Source organism: Lissotriton vulgaris, chromosome 5, assembly GCF_964263255.1.
Source record: "Lissotriton vulgaris chromosome 5, aLisVul1.2, whole genome shotgun sequence".
In the NCBI taxonomy this organism is placed as follows: domain Eukaryota; kingdom Metazoa; phylum Chordata; class Amphibia; order Caudata; family Salamandridae; genus Lissotriton; species Lissotriton vulgaris.
Window position 1 is genome coordinate 760973549 of NC_141693.1, and position 24470 is coordinate 760998018.

A 24470-nucleotide genomic window follows, 5' to 3' on the forward strand; every position below is an offset into this window, starting at 1 on the left:
AGACTTTGGGAGAGCAGAGTCTCTCCTCAGCACATCCAGTTTCAGTCAGCCTGACCCCGGTGGGAGAGCGGCGTCTCTTCTCAGCGAATCCAGTTTCAGTCAGCCTGACCCCAGTGGGAGAGCAGCGTCTCTACTCAGCGCATCCGGTTTCAGTCAGACAGCTCCCGTTCTGAGAGTGGTATCTCCTGACGCATCCTGTTCCTGACAGCTGGCTTGCTTGGAGAGAAGTCTCTTTTTCCAGCCCCCCTCTTAACCAGCAGCCAGTCAGCCTTCAACTTCATTATTCAGAGACTAGTTCTCATGTCTGACAGTAAGGACGCTCGCAAATGGTGGATAAGAATTGCGTAACCTCCCCAGATTAAAGCTTCCTTTCGGGGCTTTGTTCCTGTTCTTTCTCTCCCTAATTCTACCTTCCCTACTCCCTTTTTGCGCATTTCATTTTGGAATCGATCAAATACAAAAACTAAAGACAAGAGATTTGAAAACTAGTTCACAGCGATTTCTTCCATATGAAATGTATTTTTTAAACTGCTGACGAAATTCCATTTAAGTAATTCGAAAGAAAGATGTTCATCACATGCAGCGTTTAGGAACTGGAAAACTTGTGGAGAGAACTGTCTGAAGTTCTTCTTTAAAATCTTCTAATTCTTCAACTGTAAATACTAACTACTGTATAGAAGAGGGGAAATTACTCCTAAGGCATTTGCAGGCACATGCCTCAATAGAAAAACCGGTCGCAAACGAGCAGATTCTCAGAATGTGTCCCTTTGCAACCGGTATTTTTGCATTTGGGATGCATCATTCCAAATATCGCACTTTAAGTAATCTCTAAATTGCGATTACTTAAATTGCAATTGCATTTAAGGAATCGCAAATTGAGATTCCTTAAATGCAATGCATTTAAGTTAAAAAAATAGCGATTTCACCAATAGGGGGTGCAAATTACAATAAAGTTGAACTTCATTGTAATTTGCAAAAACTTTGTAAAGTGCACTAAAGTGCATTTTTTAAAGTTCCATTTTACACACACACTGTGCAAGATGTACTCATATGCAGACCCGCTTATAAACACCCAGACGCCGGTCACTTTTCCTATCTTCAATCAGGTAAAAATCAAAACTAAACAGGAACTTACCGTCAAAGAGGGGACTAATCACTCATCAGTCGGGACACGCAAAGAGCAAAAAAACTGGAAAAATCAAGAAGAAGGACAAATACCACTAAGAATGACTTCACTCAATCAAGGACAACAAAAAAACCAACAAACAAAGAGGAGATAACCTCTTTTAACTCCAGTCACACTGATCTTTCGAGCCCAACACCTGCCGCAAGTGACACTGATCCGAGCCGGAATCAAGGGATCTGCAACAACACACAACTAAATAAAATCCCAGATAGTCGGCCAGTTGACCAACAAAAAACTGACTCCACCACTCGTCAAAAAGGTCGTACCACCAATGAAGATAAAAAGCATTCTATAAATGAGATCGATCAACACAATAAAAACGAACCAAACAGTCAAAGGCCCCATTGGGTGGTGGTTAAAGCTGAGGCCAAAAATCAAAAACCTCCCTCCATTCGCATCACTGTACCGAGTAATAACTCAACGGTAGGGAAAAGCATCACAATACCACTAGGGAAAAGCGATCAGTAGACTAATAGACAAGTAAGAACAAAGGCGGACAGAAATACGCACGATCAAATACAACTCACGATATTTACAGGCAACAACGGCACACAACAAATCGCAGAACCCAAAAAGGTAGAATGGACAGGACCATGCCTCGGAACTGACACCAAAGTAAGTGGGCGCTACTCAGAACAGGTCAGCCCAAAACGAACAGGCCGAGAAGTAAAGGCCGTAGTAAACATGCCACTCACGCAAACCCAAAGCAATGGGTACAATCAAATAGCCCAATATATCCATCTCACCGCAAAGGATCATGATGATCACATGCCTAAAAAATCCTCTTCAGAGGGAAAAGCTCAGATTAGCAATGACCGACCATTGGAGAAGCAAACAGCTACAGCAGGAAAGATACTTTTTATCCCTAACTACGAGCCTCAAGGCACACAAGATCTATTAAATCAAGGGAACATTCTCCACCTTACATCCTCCATCCCAAGCTTAAGCCACCTAACATCTGCCGATTTACTATCAATCGAATTCATCCCATTAGGGGACAATGTGGCCAAGGAAGGCACGCTTGCCACCTGGAGGAATATTGAAATAGTAAAAGACTTACTCACAGAAACACGCAAATTTGAAGAGTGGGGAATCACGTTGAAAGAAGAAATAACAAAGGGTTATCCATCACCCCTACTAAGAAGATGTAGGAAAAGAGATGACTGCAAAACCCGAATTACTCACTCAGTACTGCAAGGTGCCAGGGGGGCTGATACTCCGACTAATAATCACTGGAGACAGACATTGGGCACTAGTGACAATTGAACCCACTGGGAAGCGGAAGAGAGCAAAGGAACACTAATAAAGCTGCTCTCCTGGAACATCACAGGAGCTAAAAACATCTTAAACAATAGTAGAAAAACAGTAACCTGGGACCAATATGACATCATAGCACTGCAAAAAACGTGGACAACTGAGCCAATCGATGTACCGGGAAGAGTATGCTTCCATGAAAGCGCGACACGTCTCCAGTGCTACGGACGCGCAAGGGGGGGTCTTTCAATATATATATCCACAGCACTGAAGATCAGAGCCTCACAAATGGCCACATCAGCATCAGATATACAAATTATTAAACTGGAAAGCACATCAAAAAACAATGCCAGAACAATCATCTTGATCAATTTATACGCCCACCTGAAAAAATCAGCTAAAAAGGACCTATTCGACCGTGTAGTCAATGTAGTAACCAACACCCGCCTTGAACATCCAAGTTGGGAGATTATTGTCACGGGCGATTTTAACATCAACCTTCTACATCCACCAGAAGATGAGGTCAACATCTCTGTAGCAAACGAACTGTGGGAAGTTGAACGCCAGGAGATTATACCTGTTAAGAAGACAGACAAAGTGGGTAGGCAACTGATGTGGGACTTTGAACGCCTTGGCCTACGGGTATTAAACGGAAGAACCTTTCATGACAAACCCCCTGCCGTTACCTATATAGGCCACAATGCAAGCTCCACCTTGGATTATACATTAGTTACACTACCCCTGCTAACTCTAATTAAAAAATTCCAAATACTCTGCTCATTAGACAGCGATCACTCAATGCAACACATCGAGATGAAACTGAGTCCCTCCAGGCATGTAAAGGCACCAACTATCCCAGGCATAACCTCAACAATCAACCTGAAGCGGTTAAGGTGGTCAAGTATCACCCTACCACAAATAGCGTCAGACGCTAAGAAACTGTTCAAACAAACAACTGCAGAAAAGGACTTATGTTCAGAAACCTGGTCTGACTTCCTGGAAAGGCTACCAAGGTCCAATAGCAACGCAAAAAAGAAGACCTATCGGAAGACTGATATAAAACTCACAAAAACAGCACTGTCTATGAGGAAACAACTTCAGAAGCTCACAAGACGGGCACAAGGATTAAGGACAAACCCAAGTATCTGGCAAGACGTCCGATCGACAAGGAGGCAATACAAGAAGCTGGTTTGGATGGAAAAAAGGAACAAAGCTAACGACTTCTGGGTCAAATTGCTGCACAACATAAAAAAATCAGACTCCAGGGCGTTCTGGATACAAGTCAACTCCATTAACAGAGCAGCTCAACCTGTAAATATGACATGCATCACCGAAAGCGATTGGGCCAAACACATAGTTGATACATTCTCAATAAACCTAACGGCGAACCAGATCACAACATCAACAACTGAATCTGAAATGCCAAGAGCTATGAACCAGGAAAGAACGACTATTACCAGCACTAATGGCTCGATCATTGGCCAGGAAGACATGGATCAATCAATATGGACAGACGACGATTGCCGAATACTAAAAATAATCAAGAAAGGCAAACAGTAGAGTGCGCCGGGGCCGAATGGCATTCCGCAGGCAATCTACAAAGAGGACCCCAAGTTCTGGGCATGCAAATTCAACATTCTGTTTCGGTCAATTAGCAACTCAGGTCGGGTCCCGGAAAGCTGGAGGGGTGCCATTATCAACCCCATCTACAAAGGCGGAGACCGCAAAAATCCAACTAACTACCGCTTAATAGCCCTGATCGATGCGGAAGCCAAATACTATGCATCTCTGGTGCTAGCAGATCTAGCTCAATGGTCGGACATGCACAGCAAAATCCCGTTAAACCATACAGGGTTTCGTCGAGGAACAGGCACCATGGCAAACGCAATGGAGTTATGCTTAATTGGTGAAAAAAGCCTACAAAACCACCAGGAACTTTATACCTGCTTCGTTGACTTTAAGGCGGCCTTCGACCGTGTCAACAGGAAATTACTGTGGGCCAAATTGAAGCAGCAGGGCCTGCCAGACTCAATCCTAACGCCGATCATTGACCTGTATAGTAACACCTGGATGCAGGTAAAGATCGACAATGGACAGAGGCTAACCCGGAAGATCAATACCTTTGATGGCTTAAAGCAAGGTTGTGTCCTGGCCCCTCACCTTTTCAATTTATTCATGGCGGACTTAACAGCGAGCCTTGATCAAATCAATGCTCACCCACTACGGCTAGGTAATCTCTGTATAACACACCTATCCTATGCCGACGATGTGGTCCTACTAAGCCAGACAAGAATAGGCCTGCAACGTCTATTACAGCAATAAACTGTACAAAAACCAAGATTATGGTCATAACCCGACGCCATAAAGTGCAACCAACCTTCACTATAGACAATGTCAAACTGGAAGCGGTTGAAAGTTATAAGTATCTCGGGATACTACTCGACAAGCGTCTTAACTTTGCTACGCACCTAAACAGCATGGAAAAGAGGAGCATGGTCCTATTGCACGCTTTCAGTAGCTTGGCGTCCGAACTCAGAGGCCCCCTGGTCTCTCCCCTGCTAACAATAAAGAAAGCCAAGCTACTTCCAACAATAGCTTATCGGAGCGTATTACATCATGGCAAGAGTGCACAACTCTTGGACAAACTCCAAATGAAAATCTACAAGCGTGTATTTGTGTTACCAACGAATGCATCATCCGCACAAGTCAGACTCGAATTCGGTTTGCAATCTCAAGTCCTGCTGAAAAAGTACGAGACCATAAAATTCTGGTACGATGTGTGGATGAACCAAGAAATTGCGCTGTACCGTGCCATGTGGGAAACAATCAGCAAAAGTCCCAACTCGTACTATGCCAAGTACCTTAAATCTTCACTTGAATCAACTAACTTGGCTGCACTTTGGGAATCCAAGCTTCCAGTGCTTTCCTTTAAACAGTTGACAAAAAAGGCTGCCAATAGGCATTCGTTGCTAAATGACAAAATAACTTTTAGTCATCGGTCCCATGCCTGGATGACAATTCAATCTTATAAAAAACTAGCACCAGCAACCTACCTAGACCTTGCTTTCTCGACATTCATCAAACGGAAATACCTCAATTTAAGGCTGGGCAGCTTATCAACAAATGCCGAGTTACCAAAATGGAAGCCCCAAGAACGTGATGGATGCTGTTTATGTGGCGCAGGAAGACAAGACTTCATCCACCTGATCTGTATTTGCCAGGCCCTGAACCAGGAACGTCGGAGTTGGTTGAAGACCAAGTTTAAGGAATATGGAACACGCACCTGCCGGTCTGCGATCATGCTAATCCTGTGCTCAGTAGATCCGCAACTCATTTGCAGGGCAATCAAATTCATTGACAATTTCGAGAAAAAGCAAAAAAACTGGCGAAGTCTTGAGCCCTGATCACATTTACTTTATTAACCCGAAAGACGCTCTCATTTTTATAACATTTTTTACTCACTCAGCAGTGTAAATTTTCTTGTGTTTTAATATTGCTGCATTTACATTTTGTAATGGTTTTTACTAACTATACAATAAATATTATTATTATTATTATTATTATCGATTGATCTGTTTTTTTTACCTTTGATTGTTGCCTATTCTGTCTTTGCCGCTATTGATTTCTATTTTGTTAACTGCTCCACAAGTGCCTATCATTAGATTATTAACATTGATGTGCAAGTTATCTTGTTGCAATATTTTCTGGGTCTAAAAACCAATTCTGCAGTGTGTATCGTAATGTGTTTTCGCTAATTAAAAATACAATTAAAAAAAAAGGATGTTAACCATCCCTTATCTCTATCTCTCTGTGCATTAGGTACTCTTCTTCGGCAAAGGATGAAATTCTACCACAATGAAATCAAGAAGGCAGGCAGCATGCACCAAAATACAAGAGTATCTCTGCTGTATGAGTACTCTCTTCTCTATTCCCAATTCCCCTTTCCCACTTGCTGGTGAAACTCAACTGAACTCTCAGTAGGAGAGCATTGGGAGATGACGTCTCTTTTTGCTCCTGTGGAGAATCAAGGTAATTGACACTTACCCTGATGAGAGTGGTGGCCCCTAATTGGACAGAGTGCATACCTCTACTTACTAGAGACACATTTCAAAAAGCCATCAAGATGGAAAATCAGTCCTTCATAAACAACACTTTTTTTTATAAAATAAAAGTCAAGCTTCAGCTTTCTTCATTAAAAAGAAAAACTTTTAACAAATTACACTCTTAGGCCCTCTACCCGGATAATTAATAAGCATCAAAAATCATTATGTATTATTTGATGAATACATACCTTTGAATGGCATGGTAAGTACACAGAGTAAGCATCGTTCTCAATTTCTTCAACATTTTGCAATTTATGTTAGTGATAAAACATCTACAGTCACCTCTAGTTGGGAACACCTCACCGACTGAGTAATTAAAGTGGGATCCAATGATCAGATAGAGTGCATTATAAAAAGCAACAGAGCTGAAAGAACATTTTTACTAAAAGACATCTGGAGCACATGAAATACATTTCTACCATACTAATTTGGGCTTTACAAATGTGAACAGTTCATACCCCTTTAGAAATGTAAAACATGGAAGTTAATTTTTCTTTCAGTTAATATTTGAATTGTGGCAACTGACACTCCCTAACACGCCCCTAACACTCCCTGGCATTATTGTCAAGCACCTTTATGTCATGATGGTTCCCTCACACAGCCCTAACTTTTTATCACTATGTATTCTGGGACTTGTACATTTACCACAAGCTCAAATGGTGAGTTATCAACTACATGAGTTATCTATTGTGATAAATTACCTGCTTATATTTATTTTGATCAAACATAACCTTTAGTCTTTGTAATCAACACCGTAAGACATACTTCCTATAAGATGAGCGACTGAGAGATTTCTTAGTGAACAACTAATATCTAGGTGTCAATGACATTAAAACAAATCCCTCTTTCAATAGCTCAAAAAGCCCCACTTGCTTAACCCCTTCGATGCTCATGACGGAACACAGCCGTCATGAGCCACGAGTGGCCTGTGCGCATGATGGCTGGGTTCCGTCACGACCAATCCCGCGATTGGAATGTCCAGCACCGGGCTGAAATTCCGGCCGCAGGTAAGGTGTTAATATCAGTGATAATAACAAAATGATTGTATTCTTTTTAAAGAATCAGATAGTGAATGGCAGACTACATGTCTAAACACATTGATGAATACTGAGGATTTTTTTTTACTAATATCACTCACGTATGTTTTTCAAATATTTCAAAGGGACAGTTAATGTTTTATGTATCATATTTATGATACAAATGAGCGCCACAGAAGGTGCTTATCACACAGATGCATTAATAAGTATAATACAGTTTGAATACCTGACAAATACAGTAATGTACTGCTGTGATACACACATAACACTTTCCAGGGCAATGACAACAGCAATCGACTTCTTAAGAAATCTTGTGCCTCCATGCTTTTGAGAACAGTCAGTCATCCTGATCTCAGACAATCAACTAAGGAATCAACCAAACTGAAGGTTAATTCAGCGAAGCATTTAGGCGGCTAGATGTTAGACATAGATAGATGTTTGAATTGGTAAAAACAGCAAATCAAGTAACCATTGAGACTCCAAATGTAATAAATATATACTGTAAGGGAGCTTACAATCCCCGTATGAAACCCTGTCTCTAATTTCTATATTAAGTGACTTGTTATGCAACTGGTTGCCTAGTATAGAAAATAATAACATAGCTGCTCAACTGTAATAACTTATTTTAGTATATTTCTAACTCATAACACCTTCTGACAGCGAGAGCAGCAGAGGGGAAAGCCAGGACAGGAAGGAGCATAATAGAGCAGCTTTTTAAAGAAAGAAAACAAAAGATGCTTTTCTTTCGACTGCTCTGTTTTTGTAGCTGTACAGTGACAAGCAGAAAGGATATATTTATTGCAAAAAATATTTTTTGCACTCCATAGGTAATTATAAAAAAGGTAGACTCTTTCTGCATGTTTCTTCACATTTTGAGCTACTCTGTCTTTTTTGTTTTATAAAGTGGACCTGTGTTAAACTAATTTAAATATCTTTTTGCAACAAATATCTAACCCCTTTTTGGATGGGTTTAATTTTGCACCAGAGAGTTCATTTTTGTTCTAAATGTTTGCAGAAATGATCTCCCTTGCATATGAAAGGGCTAGGCACCCAAGGTTTTAAGTTGTTTGTAGGAAAGGGACTGTGTGAGTGTGAAGTATGAGGAATAAAGTACCTCCTTGTAGTAACAACTAAGAGAAGGTAGGTAGTTTCTATCTTGTAGTTAATTTCCTGTGGCTACACTGTTCAGGAGCAGGATGCCCCCACAGCAGAGGCTCCAACTTCAAAATAGTGGGAGGTCGACATCAAGGACAGGCAAAGCGGGCTTTCAGCTCCATGATTACGGCTCCAGTCTGAGATGTGGGAATAGGCTTGCCACTCTGCAGGCTGACCAGAGGACTTAAAAAATTGAAAATACGACCGGGAAGAATGTGGAGAAGTCAGGTCACACAGTGGTCCAAGAAGTACTGTGGCTGGGCCAAATCTGATGAGTCACCTGATGTGGGAGCAGGCAGGCCACACCACTGTTCAAGACGAGTGGAGTTGGACCCAAAGCCGCTTTGATTCCCGGTGTGGAAGAAAACAGGCCACGCAAATCAGGGCTGAAGGAGGGTTGTTCTTGGCGTGAAGAGGCACTCAAGATGCAGGAAAGGCTGTGGTGGTCCAAGGAGACAGTTACACGCAGTGTTCACTGTTTTGCCAGCTTCTTGCAAATAATCTGTAGTAGCTATTCAGAGAAGGGAGGTAGTTTCTATCTTGTAGTTTTCTTTCTGTGGCTACACGGTTCAGGAGCAAAGCTATTCCCACTGCAAAACTTCAACAACCTTTTCATATTCAAAACATCAGATTCCAACATCCCACATCACAAGTATAATTAAACATTCTAATACAGATTGAAATTACCTAATGCAGTCATCATAGAACAGAAGTAGTAAATATCACACTCCTGCTGTACATCATATGGATAATGTATGACACCCCGAGTTCCATATCCTCATAAAGGAACTGATCAGTGACTTGCAATATCCTTATAACGTACGACTCAGGGTAGTTTGTGGCATATTTATTGCATCAAAAATTTGAACACAGTGCGTAATATACTATCTGGATCCACTCAACAAATATTTAAAGAAACATTTTACTAAGAATTAATGCTAAGAATTTCTTGTTCTTCCTTTCAGAAACAGTTTTCAAAATGGCAAAGATGATCTTTTGGGAAGTTTTTAAAAAGATGAAAAACTGAAATGTATATTCAACACTGTTTCAGTCATAATGGTAGAGTTAAGCGCCAATCAATTGGGATAAGGGCACAGATATGATCAAGCCACAGGGAAATTAGTCTCAGGAACAGATTTTTTAAAAATCTACTTCTTTACTAACCATATTTGCAAAAAGAATGGAAAGGGGCGACCACTCGGTCCCCCCGAACGTATGGTGGAGTACCCCGATCTCCCCGGGAAACCATTTTTGGCGGGAGGCGTGACCCGGCTGGTATGCCCGAAGCGGCGTAGCTGGGGCGCGCCTTTTTCCCGCCCAAGAAGGGGTTGTCCTAGACACCAACACCGCCAGCCACGCCCGGGGGGCAGAATGGAGGAGGGTCTACGCCCGCCCGAAGAAGGATAAAAGGAGCGACAAGCCAAGGAAGCATCCTCTTGTTCCTGTGCTCTGAAGCTGCACCCCCGCGTTGCACGTGAGCTCGAGACGGAACGAAGAGCCAATTTTGAAATTTGTAATATTTCTTTTTTCTCTTCTAGCGCTACAAGTCTTGTCCAGGACCGTCATATATACGTGAGGAGAATGCCGGGCAAAAGGGTCGCAAAGAAGGTTAGCACCAACCAAATGCTCCGGATGTTGGTGAAAGACATGGCGGAGATGAAGAAGAAAATGGCGGCCAGAGATGGTACAGGACGGCCAAAAAGAACCATCCCAGTGGCGGTCCCTGCCGGGAGAAAGAAGAGGGCCAGGAACGGGGCAATCGAGGACGAGGTCCCAGTTCCGGAGGCTCCCCCGGTGAGCCCTCCCAGACCGGTGGAGGCTCCCGTGCCGGTTCCCGTCGAGGGGCAGCCGATCCCTGTGGTGGTTACCCCGGTGAACGAGGGAGACATGCCCCCGGAGTTGGCCGCCCAGCTGGCGGCATGGTTGGGTAGTAACAGCGTGGGTTCCGTTGCTCCAGGGGACACGGCCGAGGAGGCCAAGCAATTAATGAGGCAGTTGCGGCAATCACGGGAGGCCGCAAAACCATCTTGTCCTTTTGTTTCCCCGCAGGCGCCCGTGGGTCATCCAGGATCAGGCGTTGGTACGGCAGGGTCGACAGTTACAGCGGCAGCTTCAGGTAAGCCATTGCTGATGGTAGGGGAGGGATCGGTACCTTCGAGGAAGGAAAAAATTGTGCAGCATATCCCGAAGGAGGTGAAGGAGAGGATATGGGCAGATAAATATGTAAACATATTCTCCTTGTTGACCGATCACTACGAAATAGAGCATGTAAAAAACCAGAAAGAGTTTCTGCATCCAAGTGTGTGGCGAGCCAAGATGGCCGGTTTTAGAGTCGATGAATCGATAGGCAATTGGGGCAGAGCCTTCCGAATGTTCATTGCAATTATGGGGGAACGTAGGCCCGATTTGTTGGGGGAACTGGCTGTGTATCAGACACGTATCATGGGTTTTTATGAAACGTACGGAGGAAATCAATGGTTTGCCTATGATAATATATTTCGTAAATCCAAGGAACATGATTCATCCTTGACATGGGATTGTTTTGACTCCATTTCATGGCAAAATATGGAAGTGGGGAAGTCACCAGCATTGGGGGGTGAGATGGCCGGGTATTCCCGCCATTCGTCAGGGACGCCCTTTCGAGCAAGTTCCAGCAATGACCGGAACTCAAGGACTAGCGGCAGCACAGGGAAAAAGGGGTCTGCTGGAGCTTTAACAGGGGCAAATGTACTAGGCCTCAGGGTTCTTGTAAATTCAGGCACGAATGTTCGGGGTGTGGTCAGTCCTCCCATCCGGAGAACACGGATGGGAGGACTGACCACACCCCGTAGATATATTATCTACCTAAAAGGTATACAAAATATCAAGATCGATCTTAATACTAGAACTTAGTGAATCTCAAAAGAGACTTTTGGCCATCGGGCTTGTATCCTTGAGTGCGTCTAATCTCTTACTACTTTTAAACGCAGTCTCAGGAGAGTGGAGCAATAGAATTGCTAATGACATACACTGTACTAACAATGTAAACAAATCTACTGTGGTCCCCACCATAAACCATAGCTACGTACTTTTTTTGTTGTTGTTGCTGTTGGTGTGCAATAGTCTCATCCTCACAAAACAGTTTTGTGGTTCAGAAACGTCGTCAGGAACTTGGGTTATGTATTCATTATGCAAACTTGACTAGGTACTGTAAATTTACTTTTTGTAAGACTTCACTTGTAGAAATGTCATTCTGCATGCTGCTAAATGATACACAAATAACTCATTAAATAATGACTTTATGTACCCTCATTTTGACTCCTAAAAAGTTCTCGTTTATCTTTCTCTGTGTTAATACATTCCTATAAGATGTATTGATGAATGTCTGTGGTTATATTTTATGGCAAGTGATCAGCTTTTTCAATAATTGTGTTTGCCATGCACACAAAAAACTATAACCACCATAATGGTTAATGTTTGTGTGAAGTGACGTCCTTTGAAGGGCGGAGGTGTGGTATTTAAGAGTGTTTGCTGCGTTTTACGTGCTTCCTATAATTTTAGGGACTTGATAAAATAGAAGCTGTTGAGAAGCCAATTGATGAATATAAATGTACAGACACAATGCTAGACAAGGACAGGGTATGCTGTAGCAAAATAGATACATGAATGACCCCACAATGAGCATGTGTACTTAAAGGGTAAGCCCAGGGCACCATAGCTCAATCACCCTCCAGGGAAACCTCATCACCCCGACATTCCTTGACAGTACCCTTCCACAAAGGACACCATGTACCCTCCTCTTGAAACTGAAACGAAACGCCTCCTGCCTTAAGAAACACAATGGACACAATGACCGCAAAATGTAATATTCCACCGCACAAACATATGATGCATGTAAGGACATAGCTAAGCCACCCCACTGAACAACACCTAAATGGAAAATCTAATAGAATAATAAATAATCACCACACAACGCTACACCTGCTGTTGTCTCACAGGCCCATGAAGTTGTCAGACTAAACAACACTCAACAACCACACACTGCAAATATGCTTCTACCACTGCCACCACCAACTTTCACTCACCCACCATATGAGCTTGACTCAGTGGTAGAACACAAAGCACTAATAGTTATGGGGCAGATTTACAAGCCACTTGCCACACTTTTACGCTGCTGTTGCGTCACTTTTGTGACGCAGCGGCGGTGTAAACAATGCGCCACGTTTCAGCATATTTACAACGTGATGCATCTAGGCAGATGCATCACATTGTTAAGCCCTGCGCCACATGAAACCTGCATCAGGTTTCATGTGGGCGTTCTGTCGTAGGGTGGGCATTCCCTCACAGGAAAGCCCTGTAGAACTGACTCTGAGTCAGTTTTTCGACGCTACTGCGTCAAACCCTTATGCCTGCTTGAAACAGGCGACTCCAGCAATGCGCCGACCGTACGCCACAAGGTGCGTCACGCATCTGCCCCTCCTTGCACCATGATGCGCCACATTGTAAATGCAACGCATCCGTGGTGGCGCAAGGGGGGGATTGCGTGACGCATCTGTTCTGGCGCATCCCAGCTGACTTGTAGAGATGCGCCAGAAGTTGTAAATCTGCCCCGTAGTACTTACTCACAAAACACCAACATACTCCATCACCTAAACAATGGAAACCTAGGAACTGGTCGTGTTTTTGCAATGTTATCAGTCATTCCACTCAAACGCATCTTGTGTTTTTGCAATGAGTTACTTTGAACCTTGACTTACATTTTGTAAACCCCTTCACCTCTAGTAGGACCCTGTGCTCATTGCATTGACATTGTATGGAGGCTCCTCATTAGCATTTCGAAAATTCTCACATCGATAGTGGAATCCAGCGCCAACTGAACCATACGCACTGCACAGATCGTAAAAGAATCATTAGGATTTCCCTGTAACTCTAACTCTTTTTTTTCACATATGTATATAGTAAAATATTTCTACAATTTAATAGCCAAAATACCAGTGTAATAAAGTGCTTTAACTTCCTCTTTTATCTAGCTAGGCCTTCCTGACTAAGTATTCATTTGAAGCGACACCATGGTGATAGAATCTGGTGTGGCTGGCTACTGGTTGTTGAGTCAGTTGCATCTGACTCAGCCAGCTGGATGGATGGGATCATTTTCTTCCTGGAATAAACTTGTTTCCTTATAAAGCTGATCTCTTCATGATTTTGATAATCTATTCTTCACTGGTGATGAGCGAGGGATACTTACTCCGCGTATAGCTCTACTTATCTACTCCCTGGAAGAAATTTCTTGGTCTCAACTTCCTAAAGAAAAAAAAAAAGACTTGATAATGTGAGTTTTTTTTTATTGGGCTAGAGCATTTAAACGTACGTCTCACCCTTACATTAAATAAACTTGGGTTGGGAGACTTTAGTACGTGCTCAACCAATTTATTGCCCTCCTGTGGGTTGGGAGCATTCGCTGCATTCCTCTCCATTAACTCTCTCTGGTTGGGAGGACCGGGGAGGGCTCACTTACAGGTTGGGAAGACTTACTATGTTCAATGTCAATTCCCGAGAAGGGAAGGCATAAGATTTGCTTTGTCTGTGTCTTTGAGTTTACTCTCATGATAAATAATAGTGCTAATTTCTGTGGGCTCACAACGACAAATTATAACGGCATAGTTTGTCTTTAATTCTTTGGATTTGCCATGTGGGATCACTGTGATGCAAAGTAAACTTGCTGGGTCTGTGACTTTGAGCTTCTTTGGATATTTTGAGCTTGTTTTGATATTTTGTGATAGCGCTAATATCTGTGAACTCTCAAAGATAGGGATTATCATTTTTCTGGTTTCTGACTATTTTTAATATAAAGGATATTTGACTGTAATTTTGTGTGTGCAACAAAAATTGGATAAAAAGGGCACTGCTTACATCGAAATTCTGGTTGAGTGCCAATAATTTCTGAATCTTGTGCTTGGAGCGTTAAACTACAACGGAATTGTTTACTTCTGAATATTGATTGCCAGCGCATTACATCTTTACAACAACGTTTCTGACGCGCGCTCCTACCTGGAATTGTTTTTCTTCAGTGCTTCCACCCATTCCATTCTTCATTTTCAACTGTGCGCTCAAAGCAGATCAGCGCTGCAGAAGCAAAATTGCTTCCACTCCACTCCATTCTTCATCTTCATTTGTTGCGCACGCATCGGATCGGCGCTGCAGGCCCGTCATTTCGTCAACTTTGTTTTCGGAATCTCATATTACCTTTGACCTTACGTGCATGATGTGGGAGCCATTTTAACTGTACAAGAGTTAAAGGATTTCTTTGCTTTGTCATATTTTAAAACAACGTTTGAATATTACTTAGAGTAGTTTGATATGACCATGTGTCATTATTTTAATCATATTCCTCTTGGTTCATTTGAGTTTTCAATTTTATTCCTCACAATTATCGTTTAGTTTGAAGTGTGCTGTTTAACATTTTTCTTCCTTTGTGCTCCAAACATGCAAAATGTTACTACTCCTCCTTTTTTCCTTTCTTCACCTGGTGATCCACCCATCAGGTGGCAGAAGTGGAAAAAACTATTTGAAAGGTACGCAAAAGTGTGTGGCACTAATCTTAGTGCAGAGATGAGTACTGCTCTTCTTCTGCATTGTCTTGGATCTGAAGTGCAAGAGGATTTTCATCACTTACATGACATTAATTAACCAGATTTGAATGAGTATGAAATATGCATTTTAAAATTTGTCAGACATTATCTATCAAAAGTAAGTACAATCTTGGAGCGTTACCAATTTGGTTGTAGGACACAAAATGATGGAGAAACTGTAGAAAATATGTACCCTCTTTAAGGAAGTTAGCGGCGTCGGAAGAGAGAATAGGAGATCAATTTATGTTGAGATGCAATGTTCCAAAAGTCAGGGATGACGATTGGCAAAAGGATGATCCCTCGTTGGATGAGGTGTTAACTATTGGCAAGCAAATAGGACATTCTTTGAAGTGTGTAGAGGTCATAAACAAACATGAAACTGAAAATGAAACTGTACATGAAGTAAAGTCTTTTTCCAAAGAATAGCATGTAAAAAAAGGTTACAATGGTAGATCTGATGTGACGGTTTCTCATGGTTACAAAAAGGCCAGCTTCCAACATAAGGGCTAATGACAAGAAGTGTCCAGCTTTAAAAGCTATATGTTTAAATTGCAAAAGGTTTGGGCATTTCACTACTGTTTGTAAAGCTAAGAAGAATAATGCTAAAAGTTAACGTAATTTCACATGATCCATTTAGTGATAGTGATTCTGGTTCTGAATTTGAGTTAAATCGTGTTCCAAGTAACCGACAATATTAAAAAGGGGCCAAGTGTTAGTTGACGGGAAAAGTACTAGTGTGTTGTTTGATTCAGGATATAAAATTACTTTTGTCTCTAGACAGTTTTATATGCCTAGTCTGAAAGGTATAGTGAAAATTTTGAGAGCTGATATTCAACCCAGCGCTTATGGAGGAGAACCTATCAAGCTCATAGGATATTTTCATGGTCTTATTGAATACAAAGGGTGGTACATCTCTGGTAAAGTGTGTGGTGTACCTCTCGCTGTGAGGGATGAGATTAAATCTCAATTAGAGAAATTTAAATCAGAAGGAATAATTGAAGAGGTTGAAGGTACCCAATGGTTGGCTCCAGTAGTTGCTGCCCGAATATCTGATGGAAGTCTCCGCTTATGGATAGACTTGAGGGAACTCAATAAACAAGTTGTGGTTGATAGGTACCCACTCCCTAAAATCTCTGATATTCTTTTGCAAGGTGCAAAGGTTTTCTCCACTGTAGACCTTAAGTTTGCATATCATCAAATAAAGTTGAATGAACAATCCAAAGACTACACTGCATTCATAATACCATTTGGAACGTTCAGATTTTTAAGACTACCTTTTGGGTTGGTGTCGGCAGCCTTGGTATTTCAAAGGGTCTTAGAAAAGGTGTTCAGAGGACAGTTAGGTGTAAAAATGTATCAAGATGATTTTTTAATATATAGAAGAGATCAGGAAGAACATGATTTCAGGCTTAAGCACGTTTTGGAGAAATGTCATCAACATAATCTCACGGTTAGGATAGATAAGTGTAAATTTAGCAAATCATCAATTGACTATCTTGGTCACACTATGGGGTCGATTAGGATCACGGACGGAAACGTGTTCCGTCCGCCAAGGAAGGTGGCAAGATACTCCGGGTCCGCTCCGCGGATAAACTGCCATAGCGATCAGGATAATATGTGACCGAAACTCCGATCGCGGCAGAAGGAGCACACCAAACTCCGTCAGCGGCGGTCGGAGTACACCTGAGACCACCGCGAGCGGACGCAAACGATGAAACACCGGCCTCCGCGTACGCACATGACCGCGTGAAGAGCCACATCTCCCACTATACCTGCGGAGGCTCCGTGTCCGCGATTAGGACAACACCACCTGTACCCCGGTAGGCACCGCAATCCACGTCCGCTGCGGTAACAATGGAACGAGAAACCTTGCATCACAGGGGAAGGCCAACACGAACAACATCCCTACCGTCAAACCAATGACAAACAGTGCGACGGAAGTAAATAGCAAACACAGGAAACAGAACTATCACCCACCTGAAACATCAAAACCAATCACAAGACACAATGACCCACCCCCAAGTACCAAATAATGCACACTAGTCAACACACCCACCTAGCACCTGACTGCCAATAACTATTGAGACAGGACCAAGATACAGACTATAAAAGTACTGCCACCCACTACCGAAATCCTTTGCATCACAGCATAGCTGATAGCAAGAGGCCCAAGAGTACCTACAGCACACACCTATAGAAGACACACAACCACCACACAAACACACCCACAACACAAACACCCACCACACCATACCTACACACCACACACCTGCACCTCCCAACTCACTCAAACCCACACCCTGAGCACCACACACCATGGCACCCAAAAAGAACCCTAAATTCACGGACACGGAGTTAAAGGTAATGGTAGATGAAATCATCCGTGTAGAACCCCACTTATTCGGGCCCTAGTCCAGCAGACCACCGTAGCCAGAAAAAATTACATGTGGGACAGGATAGTTACTCGGGTGAATGCGTCAGGGACCGTGCCGAGGACAAAGCTGGAGATACTGAGGCGGTGGCATGACCTTAAAACCAGGGTGAAAGGAATCTGGGCCAAAAACCATCTCCGGGCAAATCACACTGGCGGCGGAACACCCCCGGAGCCCTTACCCTACACCGATTGGGAGGAAAAGGTGCTGGGCATACTGCACCCAGAGACCCTTGAAGTAATTGAGGAAGGAGAAGAGGCTGGTAAGTACAAACCAAGCACCACAAGCACATCGACATGGAGTGCCTCACACAACTCAGAAGACACATCTCCCAGGCCCCAACCCATGCATGCAGTCCACATAGTCACCAACGTGTAAACCACTCCAACAGGCCCCCATGTCCACAGGGAGGGCGGTGGTGTTGGGTGGGGTGTGTGAGAGGATGGCACTACAACTCCCAACAGCCCCCCATGTCCACAGGGAGGCCGGTGGTGGTCGGTGGGGTGTGTGAGAGGATGGCACTACAACTCCCAACAGGCTCCCATGTCCACAGGGAGGGTGGTGGTGGTGGGTGGGGTGTGTGAGAGGTCACCATTACAACTCCCAACAGGCCCCCATGTCCATAGGGAGGGCGGTGGTGGTGGGTGGGGTGTGTGAGAGGTCACCATTGCAACTCCCAACAGGCCCCCATGTCGATAGGGAGGGCGGTGGTGGTGGATGGGGTGTGTGAGAGGTCACTAGTACAACTCCCAACAGGCCCCCATGTCCACAGGGAGGGCGGTGGTGGTGGGTGGGGTGTATGAGAGGATGGCACTACAACTCCCAACAGGCTCCCATGTCCACAGGGAGGGTGGTGGTGGTGGGTGGGGTGTGTGAGAGGTCACCATTACAACTCCCAACAGGCCCCCATGTCCATAGGGAGGGCGGTGGTGGTGGGTGGGGTGTGTGAGAGGTCACCATTACAACTCCCAACAGGCCCCCATGTCCATAGGGAGGGCGGTGGTGGTGGATGGGGTGTGTGAGAGGTCACTAGTACAACTCCCAACAGGCCCCCATGTCCACAGGGAGGGCGGTGGTGGTGGGTGGGGTGTATGAGAGGATGGCACTACAACTCCCAACAGGCTCCCATGTCCACAGGGAGGGTGGTGGTGGTGGGTGGGGTGTGTGAGAGGTCACCATTACAACTCCCAACAGGCCCCCATGTCGATAGGGAGGGCGGTGGTGGTCGGTGGGGTGTGTGAGAGGATGGCACTACAACTCCCAACAGCCCCCCATGTCCACAAGGAGGCCAGTGGTGGTCGGTGGGTTGTGTGAGAGGATGGCACTACAACTCCCAACAGCCCCCCATGTCCACAGGGAGGCCGGTGGTGGTCGGTGGGGTGTGTGAGAGGATGGCACTACAACTCCCAACAGGCTCCCATGTCCACAGGGAGGGTGGTGGTGGTGGGTGGGGTGTGTGAGAGGTCACCATTACAACTTCCAACAGGCCCCCATGTCCATAGGGAGGGCGGTGGTGGTGTGTGGGGTGTGTGAGAGGTCACCATTGCAACTCCCAACAGGCCCCCATGTCGATAGGGAGGGCGGTGGTGGTGGATGGGGTGTGTGAGAGGTCACTAGTACAACTCCCAACAGGCCCCCATGTCCACAGGGAGGGCGGTGGTGGTGGGCGGGGTGTGTGAGAGGTCACCATTACAACTTCCAACAGGCCCCCATGTCCATAGGGAGGGCAGTGGTGGTGGGTGGGGGGTATGAGAGGTCACCATGACAACTCCTAACAAGGCCCCCATGTCCATAGGGAGGGCGGTGGTGGTGGGTAGGGTGTGTGAGAGGTCACCATTACAACTCCCAACAGGCCCCCATGTCCATAGGGAGGGTGGTGGTGGTGGGTGGGGTGTGTGAGAGGTCACTAGTACAACTCCCAACAGGCCCCCATGTCCACAGGGAGGGCGGTGGTGGTGGGTGGGGTGTGTGAGAGGTCACTAGTACAACTCCCAACAGGCCCCCATGTCCACAGGGAGGGCGGTGGTGGTGGGTGGGGTGTGTGAGAGGTCACTAGTACAACTCCCAACAGGCCCCCATGTCCACAGGGAGGGCGGTGGTGGTGGGTGGGGTGTGTGAGAGGTCACCATTACAACTCCCAACAGGCCCCCATGTCCATAGGGAGGGCGGTGGTGGTGGGTGGGGTGTGTGAGAGGTCACCATTACAACTCCCAACAGGCCCCCATGTCCATAGGGAGGGCGGTGGTGGTGGGTGGGGTGTGTGCGACTGGACACTGAAATGTCATCAATTTGAAAAGAACACGTAATGTCCACAGTACTGATCTGCACAATCTTTTCCCCCAGGTGATCGTAATCTCACTGGTGGAACCACCATCCGGCCTCAAGACTTACCTCACACATGACTCTCTGGGGACGATGCAACAGCCAGCTCCGGTGCGGAGGATGGTGCGGGCCCAAGCAGGCTGCCAGGGCCATCTGGCTCCCAGGAGATTCAAGCCCCGACTACTACCGCCTGTGCAATTCCTGCTACAACGGCCACAGTGACCTGCACAGCTACCACCCCCACCACCTCCACCACCGCCAGTACCACCACTCCTGCCTCTGCCACCCTGCCTAACCCACCGCGCGACGCAGGGCCTGCGCCATCCCAGCCAAGCAGGGAGAGTGGGCGTCAAACGAGAGAGACGAGGCCACATCAGCCAGGCAGGAGTTGTACGCAACGTCGTGCAGAGGAAGGACACCCACCCCATCCTGTTGCACAGTCACTGGAAGCCCTAGCCAGGGTCCAGGCTAACTACGAGCGTGGCCAGGCACAGGCAGATCGTGCCCACCAGGACTCAGTGGAGAACACCAACATGTTGCGGCCAATTGACAAATTGGGCAAATTGTTGACATCATGGCCCAGCACACAACCATGTGGAGGGAATGGATAGCCCGCAACACCCCCCCCCCTCACCCCCCCTCAACCAACGCCATGGGCAGCAACACCACCGCCACTGCCACCTGCGCCCCTGGCGACGGATGTGGCACCTGAGCAACCTGCCCCCCCAGCTGACTCCGTCCCGCCTCCAAGACGGAGGGGCCGTCCAAGGCTGGAAGTGGGGGAGAGCAGTGGGGATGCTCCTTCCACACGCCCCAAGAGGGGCCGTCAATGACTGAGACACTGCCAGAGCCAGCCATTCACCCAGCAAACTATCCTGTCCCACATAGCCCATCATTGGCACAGGTCTGCCGGACTAGCCAGACACCACCCAATGTGGTGTCAGCACGGACATTTCATCTGCCATTACCTTCAACTCACACTCCCCCACCCCACACTTATTTGTAAATATGCACCAGCACCAATGCACAATCTGTAAATAAATACCACTTACTCACTCAATGATGTGTTGCCTTCATGTTTATTCACATGATTGTATCAGAAACAGACTTTACCAGGTTCAGTGATCCAAGTCATACATAATCATGCCGCAGCGGGAGTGACCTAGGGAAATACAGAGACAGAAAAGACATGTCAGGAAACCACACCAATCACAACACACTGCAGTGCAACATTCCACAAACCACACTCATCATAAAATGTTTGGATGAGAGGACACACATCATGGAGACTTGCATGTCCAAATAAATAAACACACACACATGCAAACATCACATAGCAGAACACACAGATGATGCATACCACAATCACACAACACCAGCAAACATACACAAGGCATACACAACCAGCACAAGAGGTGCTCACTCACATTCAAGGGAAGTAGCTATCAATGAGCTGGCGCCTCTGGTCCACACCTTCCTACTCACCACTATCCTCATCAGTCGACATGGGTGGGTTGGGAGGGCGAGGAACTTGTTGTTCATCAGGGTCCAAGAGCAGTTCTATGTTATTGCGCACAGCCAGGTTGTGGAGCATGCAGCAGGCAATCACGATCCTGCATACTTTGCCTGGTGAGTAAGGCAGGGCCCCTCCGGTCTTATCCAGGCACCGAAACCTAGACTTCAGCAGTCCAAAAGTACGTTCAACCACTCTACGTGTCCTTCCATGAGCATCATTGTATCGCATCTCACCCGCTGTAGTAGGATTACGTATGGGACTCAGCAGCCAAGGCCTGTTTGGGTAAGCTGAGTTGCCTATGTTGGGGGAAGAGAGATACAGAAATATCACTACCAGAATTGGTGGGCACACCATGCCACACAGATATCACTCCTGTCACCACAGCATACTCACCAACAAGCCACGCTTGTGCTGGACGCAGATTTGCCATCAGTTGGCATGATGTGGGAGTCATGTGCAGAGCCTGGAAATCTTGCACACACAAGGGATATGATGTTGTCGAACTGGCACACCACCTGCACGTTGAGGGAATGGAAGTGCTTCCGATTCCTATACACCTGCTCATGTGCCCGTGGTGGAATGATAGCGATATGTGTGCCATCAATGGAACCCACTACGTGTGGTATCTGGCCCAGTGCATAGAAGTCTGCTTTGACCGCTGCCAACTCTGCCGGCTGAGGCAAATTTATGTAGTCCTCCTGTACAGCATCATTGCTTTTAGAACATCCCGAAGTACCATGCTGAACATGGACTGTGACATCCCCCCGGCATGTCCAACTGTGTACTGAAAGGTGCCTGTTGCAAAAAAGTGTAGTGCCGCCATCACCTTGCTGTGGGTGTAATGGAACCCGGATAGGTTCTTCATGGCTGCAGGTGAGGAGACAGTTGGTCTACAAGCTCCATCACTCGAAGTCGATCAAGCCGGAATTTCCTGATCACCTCCTCGTCAACCATATCCTCCAGCACAGTGTATGGGCGATGGACATTTGGAGCCCTCCTGTGTGGGAGTAGATGGAATGGAAGTCAATTCACATACAATACATGGCTGTGCAACTCACTCACATGTCAACGAACTCTACCAACAAGTAAAATTTAGTGGATAATTGTCATATGTGTGACATCTCTGATTGTCACTACAACATGGAGTGCCGTAGCAACAATGTGCAGCCACTAGTAACATGATGTATCTCAACATGTGCAATGCTACTTAGTCTCAGGTCAACATTACTGCCAACAAGACATGTGTCATGACCCAAATGTGTAGAAGCCACATCACAGACACACATGCAAGTTCATGCACACAAACGATAAACATACACACACACCATCTCATCATGCACCAATGGCAACACCAATAATGGTGGGCATACGTACATTACATGCATGGTGACACAACAGGCAACACACATACACTGAATACATGTGTACCCCCACCATAGTTAGTACCTCACATAAACCACACACTGACAACAGAATCAGAATGTGGCGATACATCCGGGATGTACTGTGTAGATGTGAAGAACTAGAAACGTGTGTAGGGAAATACCCGACGTCAACACGTCGACATGCACCTGTGTTGCACATTGTTTGCATACCGATGGGCATAGTATGGACACACATGGAATAGAGCATGACAGATGAAGTCACGCAATCACGCACACAACCGTCATAACGCAACTGCAGACAATACAACACGGTGCATTGTCAGAAAATATACAATCATTGGCGCCGCCATGGCGGTGCACTGCTTCCGCTGTTTACGAATGGGCATACGCGGTCCGCGTTCCCTCTTCCCATTGGCTGCATGTGCACGGACCGTCACGGTCACACATCGGCAACCGCATGTGCTAGCCTCCGGGACGGATGCTTCTATTGCAACAATGTTCAATCACTGGCGCCACCATGGCGGGGCATGTATTCGGCGGGGGAGGTGCAGGCCAACACATCCTTTAGCTGATGCCAATGGACATGGCAGTTCATGACCCCCCTTACAGTCACATTGCATCATCCACCGTACACCGGCCGGCCCAGCCCGGCCCGGACCAGCGTGCCGGCCATGTCAACCACCGCCGTGCCAGGCCCCGTCCACTACCGCCCTACCAGGCCCTGTCCACTACCGCCGTGCCAGGCCCCGTCCACTACCGCCGTGCCAGGCCCCGTCCACTACCGCCGTGCCAGGCCCGGTCCACTACCGCCGTGCTAGGCCCCGTCCACTACCGCCGTGCCAGGCCCCGTCCACTACCGCCGTGCCAGGCCCCGTCCAGGACCGCCGTGCCACGCCCGGCCCAGGACCAGCGTGCCGGCCATGTCAACCACCAACGTTGACATGGCCTGCACGACGGTAGTGGACGGGGCCTGGCACGGCGGTGGTTGACATGGCTGGCACGCCGGTCCTGGGCCAGGCCTGGCACGGCGGTAGTGGACGGGGCCTGGCACGGTGGTAGTGGACGGGGCCTGGCACTGCGGTGGTTGACATGGCCGGCACGCCAGTCCTGGGCCGGGCTGGGCCGGCCGGTGTACGGTGGATGATGCAATGTGACTGTAAGGGGGGTCATGAACTGCCATGTCCATTTGCATCAGCTAAAGGATGTGTTGGCCTGCACCTCCCCTGCCGAATACGTGTCCCGCCATGGTGGCGCCAGTGATTGAACATTGTTGCAAGTGAAGCATCCGTCCCGGAAGCTTGCACATGCAGGTGCCGATGTGTGACCGTGACGGTCTGTGCACATGCAGCCAATGGGAAGTGGGAACAAGACCCGCGTATGCCCAATCGAAAGTAGCGGATGCAGTGCACCGCAACATCAGGGCCAGTCATTGGCCCTTTTCCAAACACGCATCCAGGGCTGACCAATGGCTG